Source organism: Camellia sinensis, chromosome 11 (assembly GCF_055761805.1).
Source record: "Camellia sinensis isolate YWXY chromosome 11, ASM5576180v1, whole genome shotgun sequence".
Taxonomy (NCBI): Eukaryota; Viridiplantae; Streptophyta; class Magnoliopsida; order Ericales; family Theaceae; genus Camellia; species Camellia sinensis.
Window position 1 is genome coordinate 9230745 of NC_138971.1, and position 12091 is coordinate 9242835.

Consider the following 12091-nt stretch of genomic DNA (forward strand, 5'->3'; position numbering starts at 1 on the left):
TTCCATAAAGAGAGGGGCTCTCTCTTGTTGCAAAGGTTAGACACTTGAGATATTTTAGAGAGCTTAGACAGCCATTTTCATGGTTTGAGTTCTAGGGTTAGGGTTTGATACACATTATCTCTCTCTTTTTCCCTCTTGTGTGTGTTAAAGTGTTTGTGTCTTACTATTGCACACAAACACATAGTGTTTCACCTTCCTCTAGCTACTGAGGTTCTAAGGGACTGATTTTAGTGTTTTGGTGTTGGATTCAAGCCAAGGAAGGCCATTGGAGCATCATTGTTGAAGAGGTCTTCAAGGGTAAGAATCTCACCCCTTTATTCCCCATTTTTGCACCTTATTTCTACCTATCTTAGAACTGTTTTTGTGCTTAGTGTATAATACAAAAAGTTCTGTTTTTTAGCCCTCTTGATTGTTTATTAAGGGTGTTTTGTGGTTTGAGGGTGTTTGACCCCTCTTAGGCCTTGAAAGGCCTCATTTTGTGCTATTTTGTGCTAGTTTCGGGACTTTGGTGTTTGGGCCTCTTCACCACTGAAATCTTGAGGGATTTCAGTGGTGGAGATGGTGCCTTGAAGTCTCCAAAAGGAGAGGGCCACCCCCTCTCCTTGTTGTCCTTAAAATGGACCATTTTTGGCCTCTTGAGAGAGCACCTAGCTAGGCTTCATGTTGACCATGCCTTAGTTGTTTTTTGTGCTTAATATGTCATATTATACCTCTTTTTTTACTTGGTTTTGGTACACCATGCATGCTTAGCATACCTACCATGTAATGCCATGTTATTGCCTCAATGTGCCTTAGGTTGTTAGCCTTTGTTGGAGCATGTTTTAGGCTTAGTCTTGTGAAGGTTTTGTGCATATTTTGCCATGTTTTAGGTCTGTCCATGGTTGTTTGGGTCGGATTTGGCATGCATCATATAGCCCCTTTGCATTTTGGCTTGTTGGCCTTAAGTGTGCGCATGTATAGCATGACATTTTTGCATTGATTTGGTGATTTGGGACCATCCACCATGTCATTTCAGACCTTATACTATGCTTGTAAGCTTGCATTTGATGTCCCTTTAATGACTTGTAAGGTTGTCATCTCATGCTCCATGTTCGTACCTTCATGCATGCCACCATGTTTAGGCCCCTAGGATGTCATGTCATTGTGTTCTTAGCTTTGTTTTAACATGCTAAACCTCTGATTTTGGTCTTTCCTTTCATGCCATGTTTGGTCTTGCTAAGAGTAGTTCAATACTCCCTTTAGCTTGCTTTGAGCTTTGATCATGCTAGCATGCATTGCTTGTGTTAATTGGTAGGTTTGGAGCCTCTAATTCATGCATATTCATTGTTTACTTTGCATGCCATTAGCCCACATTATGCCTCTCCCAAGTGTGCTTGAGAGTCGCCTTTTTATGCTTAAGTGTCGGTCCTAGTGTGCATGCATGTTTGCATGCCATTTAGCCCTCATTTTATAGCACTTTGGCCCTTGTTTTAGGCCTAATTAGAGCTGCCTAAATCATGTGTAAGTCCATCTTTTCATCCATTTGCATTGCCTCATGTTTGCTTGTATGCTGGCATAAGTGCCTTGCCATGCCATGTTGCATCCTTAGCTTGCATGCCTAGGTTACATTGCATCTTGCATGCATGTCTTGTTCCTTGACTTGGTGATAGGAATTGGGCCTTGATTTGTGTGTTTGGTTTGCATTTCATTTGACATGAAAGTTGCATACTTGACTCTTTGGGCCATCATGCATGGAAATGTGTGATTGGTGGTCCGAGAATCGAGACACATGCCCCTTTGAGTCACAAACATGATAAGGGACATGAATGGTGCATATATGCCTTGAATTGTGCTGTCATGCTTTGCCTTGCCCTCTGTTGCTGTCAATTGCAGATTCTGCAGGAACACTTTGCCGACCGGCAGTGTTAAGTGCCGACCGGCAATCCCTTCTCTGCCGACAGCTTCATTTTGTGCCGATGGACGTAACACACTGCCGGTGACAGTTCCATTTAGCCGGTGGCACTCCTCAGTGTCCAAGGAAGCAGTCCTGAGGTTTTGACAACCTCCAGAGGAGTGAAAGAAGGAAAACAGAGGCAGACTATGCATGGCGGTGCGATTCCGAGCAAGATCCGAGCATGCGCTGCATTTGGCCCTCCCCCCGAGGCGGTTTACTGCTTTTCTTAGCTTATTTAATTTGTTAATTAATTAGGCAATTTGTAATATTTAATTAGCTTGCGTAGTTAATTAATTTGTAATATTTATTCGGTCCCTCTGAGCGAGGGCAAATCTGTAATAAGTGTGTGTGAGTGGTGTGTATGTCTTCCAATCCCCACTTCGTTCTTCCCTTTTACTTACCTGCTTTGATGGTTAGTATTAGGGCACGTTTAATTTAGCATACCTTATGCTATGCATGCATGCATTCATGCATTTGTATTGCATGCATTGGGCTCGGTACATCATGCTAATTGCATTTGTATTTTAATTCCAAATTGAATACGTGCATCAAATTGATCGCATTTCATATGCCATGCTTAGGTTAGCCGAGCCTACTTCAATTGCATCCTGTATGTGTTGCATTAGTCATTTTTAACATGAGCTAGGATCACGCATGTTTGCTAACTAGTTTATCGTTTTGGCACGGAGTACGATATAAGTATTTATGCTTTAGCATCTCGCATGTGTGTGAATGTTAAAGTATGCTTGCCATGCGGCTAAATGCTTATGTGTTAAACTGTTTTAATGCCTGTGGGTGAAGGTTGGGTTGCTTGAGTTGGAAAAACTCGTTGAAATCCGTGCTTTAGCCTACTTACGAGTAGCAAAATCTGAAATATTTTCCAAAACAAACGGATATGCAATGCTTATTTCCAAATTAGGCAATCTAGTCTATACTTGTTTGCTGTGCGCATAACATAGTAATTCTAGGCTAAGAATTAGGCTAAGAACACATAAAGTTTTCAAAATCAGATATCACGGTTAGTAGAGGTCGGTCTTCGGACCGGGCGAAAGGGGGTGCTCATAGCTGACCTTCCCCGATCGTACCCAAGCTCCCGAGCCGAGACAACTCCGGTGATGACGGACATGTGGCCTTCGGCACCGAGTCAGGGTTTCCTAAATTCTCCCATTTTAAAATATTTAGGTGGCGACTCTGTATCTGGCAAAGCAGTCCATGTTTGGCACTACTTTTTCAAAAATCTGTTTTCTCAAAACGATTTGCCAGATTTGGACTCTTTGGTTCAGATTAAGGACCGTGACACAAATCGAGAGTCCGAACTGTAGTAGCATAAGGCCCCTTCGCGGGCGCATCTACACCCGTGAAAATCGACGCACGGGGCCCACCTAAAAAATAGACCGAACTTAGGAAAAAATTCTGATTTTACCCAGAATTTATAACAATTTCCAACAATACCTTGGGTTAACTTGTTGAAACTTGAACAAATGGAAGGAATGACAAAGGATGGAAGTCTTTTACAGTCCCCCAACATCTATGGCAAGAAGAAGAAAGGATCAATCAATTAATGCACTTTCTTCTACAAATTACTGTAATATATATATATATATATATATGTATGTATGTATATATCTATATCTATTATTAAGTGAAAGCTTAAATTGATTTAGTAAAACATTCCTCTCCTCATGTCACGTGACAATTTTATATATGTTAAAATAAAAAATTATTATACACGTAAGTAAGTTTTGAAACTAAAATCTTGAGTTTCATTAAGAACATACTTATTATTTAAATAACATATTAAATTTTTTATTATTTATTTTTATTATTAGTTATCTGAATTACACACGTATTGCGTGTGCCATAGTATATATCAAAGAAGAAAAGAAAAGAAAGGCAGTAGAGAGAGCAAAGAAGAAGAAGGGAATCAAATGGGAAGATGATCAACTGAAGAGAATATTGTGTATTTTAGTATCGATATGTTCTACAGCATCAGTCGCAGCATGCCCTTGTGAGAGGTCATGCTCGACTACTGCGATCGATTGGGCCTTGCCTATGGAAGAGTTCGATTTACTTGTGACGGTGTTTGGCTACGTGAGGACGACATGAGGTGAACTTGAGATGGAGGATGATGATGTTATTGATGCCTGGTCTGATTTTTTGGGTGGAGGAGGAGATGACCTCAGAAGAACTATCAAATCTGTTTAAACCTTTTACAATTCAACTTCTGTGTGCGTACGTATGTGTGTTTTGATTCTGAGCTACTTGGAAGGAGTAGTAATTTTCTATTTGTGGTATTTCCTTCTATTTTTATTACTCCTTCTGAGCTACTTGGAAGGAGTAGTAATTTTCTATTTGTGGTATTTCCTTCTATATTTATTACTCCTATTTTTAATACTTATTATATCGGTTTCTCTTATATTATGAATAAATTTATAGTGATATAAATCTATCTATGAAAACGTGTAAGTAAACAAGTCTAAATAATATGACTAATTAGTAAGGGCGTGTTTGGTAACGTTTACGTTTTCAGTTTATATTTATAAAAATTTTATAAATTGGTTTTTGTTTATTTTTTGTTTATTTTTAGAAAAACATAAACTACAAGCGCGTTTGGTAATTGACAAAATGTTTAAAAAAAAATTCAAATATAAAAAAAAAGTGAGAAATGGCAAGTGGTGACAAGTGGCGGCGGAAAACGGTGGTGGAAAGTGGTAACGGTGGGTGGGTAGCTGGTGGTGGTGGCGGGTGGGTGGTGGTGGTGGGTGGGTGGGTAACGGTGGCGGGTGGTAGTGGTGGTGGCAGATGGGTGGCGGGTGGTGGTGGGTAGTGGTGGGTGGGTGGTGGTGGTGGGTAGGTGGCGGGTGGTGGTGGTGGGTGGGTCGGTGACGGTGGCTGGTGGTAGCGAGTGGGTGGTGGTGGTGATGGTGGTGGTGGTGGCGCGTGGCGGGTGGTGGTGGGTGGTGATGGTGGGTGAGTGGGTGACAGTGGCGGGTGATAGGTGGTAGCGAGTGGGTGGTGGTGGTTGTAGTGGCAGGTGATAGGTGGTGGTGGCAGGTGGGTGGCAGATGGCAGGTGATGATGGGTGGTGGTGGTGGTGGTGAGTGTGTGGGTGACGGTGGCGGGTGGTAGGTGATAGTGAGTGGATGGTGGTGGGTGGTGGGTGGTGATAGTAGGTGGGTGGCGGGTGGGTGGTGGTGGGTGGTGGTGGCGGGTGGGTGGGTGGGTGGCAGGTGGCTGGTGGTGGTGGGTGGATGGTGATGGCAAGTAGGTGGCGGGTGGTGGTGGCAAGTAGGTGGCGGGTGGTGGTGGCAGGTGGGTGGTAAGTGGTGGTAGCAAGTAGGTGGCGGATGATGGTGGCGAGTGGTGAATGGTAATGGCGGGTGGCGGGTGGATGGCAGGTGGGTGGTGTGTGGTGGTGGTGGTGGTGGTGGCAGCGAGGGGTGGCGAGTGGGTGGCTAGTGGGTGGTTGGTGGTTGGTGAGTGGTTATGGCAGGTGGTGGCGGGGGTGGGTGGTGGGTGGTGGTAGCGGAAGACGGTGGTGGCAAATAGTGGCGGGTAGTGGCTAGTGTTGGGTGGTAAAAAAAAAAAAACTCAAAATTCAAAACGAAAATACATTTTTTGTGTTTTTATTTTTTGGCCAAATTTATAAACTGAGACCACTGATTTATAAATCAAAATTTTTACCAAATAAGTTTTTATTTGAATCTTTAAAATTTTTGTAAATATAAATAGAAAATTAAAAACGTAAGTGTTACCAAACGGCACCTAAATATTCCTTTTTATCATAAATAATACGGTTTGGTTAGATATGGTAAGAAACATAATCTTTTATTTATGATTTATAAACTCTTCATTTCTATTTTGTCTATTTCGCTTCTTATTATCAAAAGTTAAGAGATTGGTAAGCAACAAATGAAGAGTTTATCTCTAAGTCCCATTTGAGAAATAATACCTGGTTTGGCTTTAATTTTCTATATTCACTTTTTTAGAAAATTGAAATTTTTTTGTTTTTCATATTTTTTTTGTTTTCATTGAATTTTTTTAATATTTTAAGTATTTTTTTAAATTTTTAGATACACTTAGCATAAATACACTTAAAAAGTATAATATTTATTAAAAAAATATTTAAAAAATTTACTACGTATCAAAAATACAAAAAAATACAAAAATTCAATTTATTTTCTTATTTTTGTATATTTATTTTCATATATTTTTGTGTATTTATTAATTTTTTTATAAATATTTTACTTTTTTCAATACGTCTAAGTAAGGTATATTTAAAAAAGTTAAAAAAAAATTTAAATTTTAAAAATCTTTATATAAAAAAAATCTTTAAAAAATTCACTAAGTACAAAAAATATAAAAAAATACAAAAATTCAATACATTTTCGTATTCTTGTGTATTTATTAATTTTTTTATAAATATTTTACTTCTTAGATATATCTAAGTAAGGTGCATCTAAAAAAGTTTTAAAAAAATTAAAATTTTAAAAATATTCACTAAAAATAAAAAATAAAATAAAAAACTCAATTTTTAAAAAATTGAATATGAAAATTGAAACCAAACAAAATGGTAGTTTAAGTTCTAATCACTAAGACGTGTAAAATAAAATATTTTTACTCTTCCATCGATATCATCTCAAATTTGAGGAAATCAAACTTATAAAATCATCTATTGCTATAAACTTTGATTGAGTAATCATATATATGCAACTAATTAGAATATCAAACCAAGAAAATGGTGAAAACAATTAAGTTTGATTCTCTTAAACTCCAGTTTTTTCATATAAGTTTTATTGGTTTATCTGTAAACCTTTTTAGATATTTTATTTTGATTTCGTTGCAGAGAACATATTTATTTCATAAATTGTGGACCTTAGATTTTGAATTTATAAAAATGAAATGGTTTATTAACCTTATGATTTTAGTAATGGTTTGGTGGGATGTTTATTTTGATTTTCTAATTGAGAACATTTTCACTTTATAAAATGTGAACATTCTCAATTTTTGATTTCATTAGTATGAAATAGTTTATGAATGAGTTTGGCTTCTCTCATGTTATCATTTTAATTTGAGAGAGTGTTTGGACTTGGTATGCTCATTTTGGGACCGATTTTAGTGATTCGAATCGTTAACTTTTTTATGACTTGTTGAGTAAAATGTTCATTCAAAAAATTAAGATGATTGGATATCATTAATTATATGTTTTAATCATATTTGTTTTAAAAAAATAGACGATCAATGTAATTTCAAGAATAGTCATCTATTTTTTGTAATACAAATTTGATTCAAACATACAGCTACCGATGTCTGATCATCTTTATTTTTTGTATGAATATTCAACTCAACGAGTCCTAAAAAATGAACAATTCGAATCACCAAAATCGGTTCCAAAATAAACCTACTAAGGCCAAACTCTCCCTCAAGTTAAATTGACCAACTTAAAATAAGCCATACCTAAATGGTTCTCACTTGTGGAAAATGTTTTTGCTTTCATTATTGAGAACATTTTCACCTACATATTTATTTTGTTTTGATTTTTGAGATCATGCTCAATTTGATAATTGTAAACTAATATCATTCTCAATTTGGACCAAATTTTAAATCCCGCATCCAATTGATTACTTCTTCAAGTTTCAAATCAAATGTTGAATGTTATAAACTGCAAAGCAACATTTAATCAAAAGTTAACAAAATCGAACCAAATACTGAAATAAAAACATATAAAAATCTCAAAATCAAAATCTGTAGCATGCTGAATTGAAAAATCTAAAATGTCAAAATCACTTCAAGTCACAATTCAAATTCTGGTGAGCTAATAAACTAAGAAGCAATATGTAACAAATTGAGTCAAAAATTGAAATGGAAAAATTAATTTGGAGTTCGAGCTTAATAAAAATGTGAATCACCCAATTATGCTAACCTAACTTAACTTGCTAAGTCAAAAGATGTAAGATAAGAGATACAAAAGTTAAAATAAATGTTAAATGTAATATTTTAATGTTGTAATATTGTAATTTTGTTATATTAAAGAAAATTAAATTATATATATATATTAAAACTAATCCCACCTCACTTATTTATTGGGGGTATAGTATAGGTGAAGTTTAGTGCATGAATATTATTTTAATAGATATTTTGATAAAATAATTTTTATAGAGTAATGATATATATATATATATATAATTTACATAAAAAAATTTATACAAAATTAACTGTTTGGTGATTCTTTCATTTTAAATTAGAACACCAGCTATTCTGACTCAAATTTTTAAAATTGTCACTACCATATCATTTGAATGGATTTTTTATATAAAAATTATGTTCTTAAATCATTTTATTTAATTAGCAGCTCATTTTATAGCATATGCATATAATGTCAAATAGAAAGAAAGGGTAATGTTGCAATGATCATATCATTTTATTACATTTCATTTATCATTTGATATAGCTGACACACATTAGTTGGATATTGATTACGTCTAATGAGACATAATATGGTAAAAACATATGGTCAATGTTAAATGGTTGGCATCACATTAGGTTGATCTATGAAGGTAGAGTCAAACCTCGTCCAGTGGCTAAGACCATCGGGCCTATTTTGACAGATTTGGGCTGAGCCAGCCAACATGCCAGGTAGAATTTCAAACCCAAGACCTAGGTCCAACCCGATTTGGATGATGTCACCAACACGGTAATGGGCTCGGGTCGGGTCGGGTCGGGTTGGCCTTCAGTCCAATTGACGAGGGTTACTCCAAAAAAAAAATATAGAGACAAATTGTTTAGCTACATCAAAAACATTATAAGCCGACGGACACTGGCCTATTTTGAAAAATAAGTGAAAATATAATTTTTTAACTTTTTTAGGTGTTTTTTTGAAAAAAAAAAAATAGAGAAATAAATATGATTTAACAAACTAGTAAGTTCACTTTTAATCCAATTGTCAACAGATAAGTCCATTGAGACATCCCTCAGCCTTTTATATATACAAGAGGCGGCAAGTTGACTCTTTCGCTAGAGACAAATGATATAATGAATTTGGTTGGATTTGATTTTACCACTTTACAAATTTTATATAATAATAAATATGATATATATTTTAAGAAAATTTATTTATAAATTTCATTTCAAGAAGGGGTGATTTAATTAATCTCAAAAGTTTTTCCATAAATCAATTAGTCTAATTGATTTTAAAAATGTAGATTTAATATATTATTTGAAAATTTGACTTTACAATTATACCCTTATTTCTATTATGTTTATTTATTTATTTATATTTTTTTAATAGAAAGGTAAGATACACAATGAGAATCAAATTTGGAATTAATATTTTTTTTATTTGGAAAGACTTGAAAATATAAGATTTTTTAAATAATTCAAAAGGAGTATAAAAATAACTTGAAATATAGGATTCTTCAAACATTCCAAATGAATATGGGATTCTTCAAATATTTCAAAAAGTATACAAAAACTCCTTAGTAAGTTTTGAGCAAATGTATAATTTTAATCTGTAATATTCTAATGTAACACTCAAACCTAACACTCCAATGTATATATTTTTTTTTCCAAATGTGACACTCCAAAAAAATTCCTTACTATACTTTTTTTAAGCGTAACACTCTAATGTAACACTAAAAAAAACTCCTTAGTGTAACACTCCAATGTAGTACACAAAAATTTTTTAGTATACTTTTTTCAAACGTAATACTCTAATATAACACTCTAAAAAAAGGATGTGAGATTCTTCAAATCATTCCAAAATGAGTACAAAAATTCCTTAGTAAGTTTTAAATAAATGTATAATTTCAAACTGTGAGAATTACGTTTGGAAAAAATATACTAAGTAATTTTTTAGTGTTTTTATGGGTGTTACATCAGAGTATTATGTTTGAAATTATATTAATTGGAGTATTACGTTTCGGAAAAGTACACCAAGGAGTTTTTTTGTGTGTTATATTGAAGTGATGCATTTGAAAAAAGTTTGGAGCGTTATGTTGTTACATTTAGGAAAATTACGCTAAGGAGTTTTTTAGTGTGTTAAATTGGAGTATTACATTCTTGTTCGTAATGTGATATTTGTTCGAGAAAAAAGAAAAATTCAAAACCTCTATAGTGTGGATTGCCTAAATGTGTAATTTCACATTTGAAGAAATCTACTTTTATCCCTTAAAAATTAAACCCAAATGTGTAAGTGATTACCATTTTATGTAATTTTCACAGCGAAAAGATCACATTTTAAAATTTACTAGGGGTGATTCTACTTACACCACTATTTAACCTCTTTACACTTTCCATCTCATTACACCACTAAAAAAAATGTAATTCTCATTACACCTCAAATATATTACCAAAACTAACCCTAAATTAACTATTTCATCTCTTTACACCACTAATTTTGGTAACACGGTGCTAAATAATTTACATTATTCCGGTGCTATGTTGCCAGAAAAAAAGATCTCTCCAGCATTTTGTTGCTATACATTTACAAAGACACTTTCTTCTAAACAATAATTTTTTAATTTGTGGTGGGCCTATTTGGTAATATAACATTAATTAATTTGAATTATTCTAGTGTCATATTATCAAACAATAATTTTTTTTCCCAGCATTATGTTGCCGTCCAATTAGATGATAACAAGAAATTAATTTGGGCCACTTGTGAAATGCATGTTCAGTGATATATTGTTATACAAATGGGATAACTCTAGTGTCATGTTGCCAAACTACAATAGAGTTGTCTAGGCTCCTATCACTGTACATTGAAATATTTACTTTTTTCTTGAAGCATCCATTAAAAAATTCATAAATCAAACATGCATCCATAAAATCATACATAAAAAGTATCCATAAAATTATTGATAAAAACATCAAATGTATGAATATCCATAAAGTATCCATAAAATCTGTCATTGTTTGCATCCATCGATCAAACATGTTATCACAATTCGTCTTGGTAATTTGTAGGTATTTTTTTCCTCCTTAATAGAAATAGACATCCACACTTTTTAGAACCTATCAACCTCAATCGTTCTCCCTTGATCTTCCTGTTGTCTCTACAGCAACCATTTCTTTTACAAGCAAGTGTAAGTCTTGGCTTTCTGCCATTACCTCCCGCATCTGATGTCTTTATAATAATGACAAATCAAGTCTTCTTCCCAACATCAGAAACCCATTTAATTAATACTTCACGACTACTAAAAACTAAAGATAATACATATATTTATACGTCAAATTATTAATAAAACTCAATATAAATTAAAAATAAGAAAAAATTGTATTCATAAAAAAATATAAAAAAAAACTTAACAAACCTCGTCTGTAATGAATTCATGACTAGAGTCCACGAATATTGTAGTACTTGCGTTGTTGCAATGAGTAAAGTATAATCATTCCAAGCAAAAAAAAAATCAAACTGAAAATACATGGTAACGAGAAATCGAACAAATTAAAAAAATTCTGTTTGGAGTTACCGGAAATGTATCTTTTATTCAGTAGTTGGTTACCAGATTTATATTTTTTGTTCAACAATATGATGCCGGACTATTTTATTTTGTTCGATTTCGAACCACCACACGAAAGTCTAACACCAGTCCAAAAAAGCGAAACAAAAATCTACCAAATAAATAAAAAAAACTCACCATTTTCACTTTTTTATGGTTTTTACCGCTGCTTCTTCATCCATTACTTTCTTTACTAATCAAAATACTATGATTCTCACTCTTTAAAAAGAGATGCGTAAGAGAAAAGAAAAATTAAGAAAGGAAAAAGAGGAGTAGGGATTCAAGACCAAGAGGTGTAAAGAGATAGCAAAATATATTTAATTTTAGTGTTTTGTCCTAAAGATAATTTCATATATGGATAAAATTAGATAAAAAAAAAACTCATATGAAAAGTATAAAGAAGTAAAATAATAGTGTAAGTAGAATTGCCCTTTACTAGTGCTTTACCCTTCTATTGAAGTACGACATAATGTAAGAAAAGACGGAAAAATATAAAAATAAAAAATGAATATCAAACGCCCATTGATTTGTAACCATGAAAAACATAATCTAATTTCATGTTTGAAAAGTGAGGTTTGTAGTCCAAAAAAGTGAAAAAATCACTGCAAGTCATAAATTTATTATTTTATTTTTTGTAAATTTTTTGCACGTAAAACCG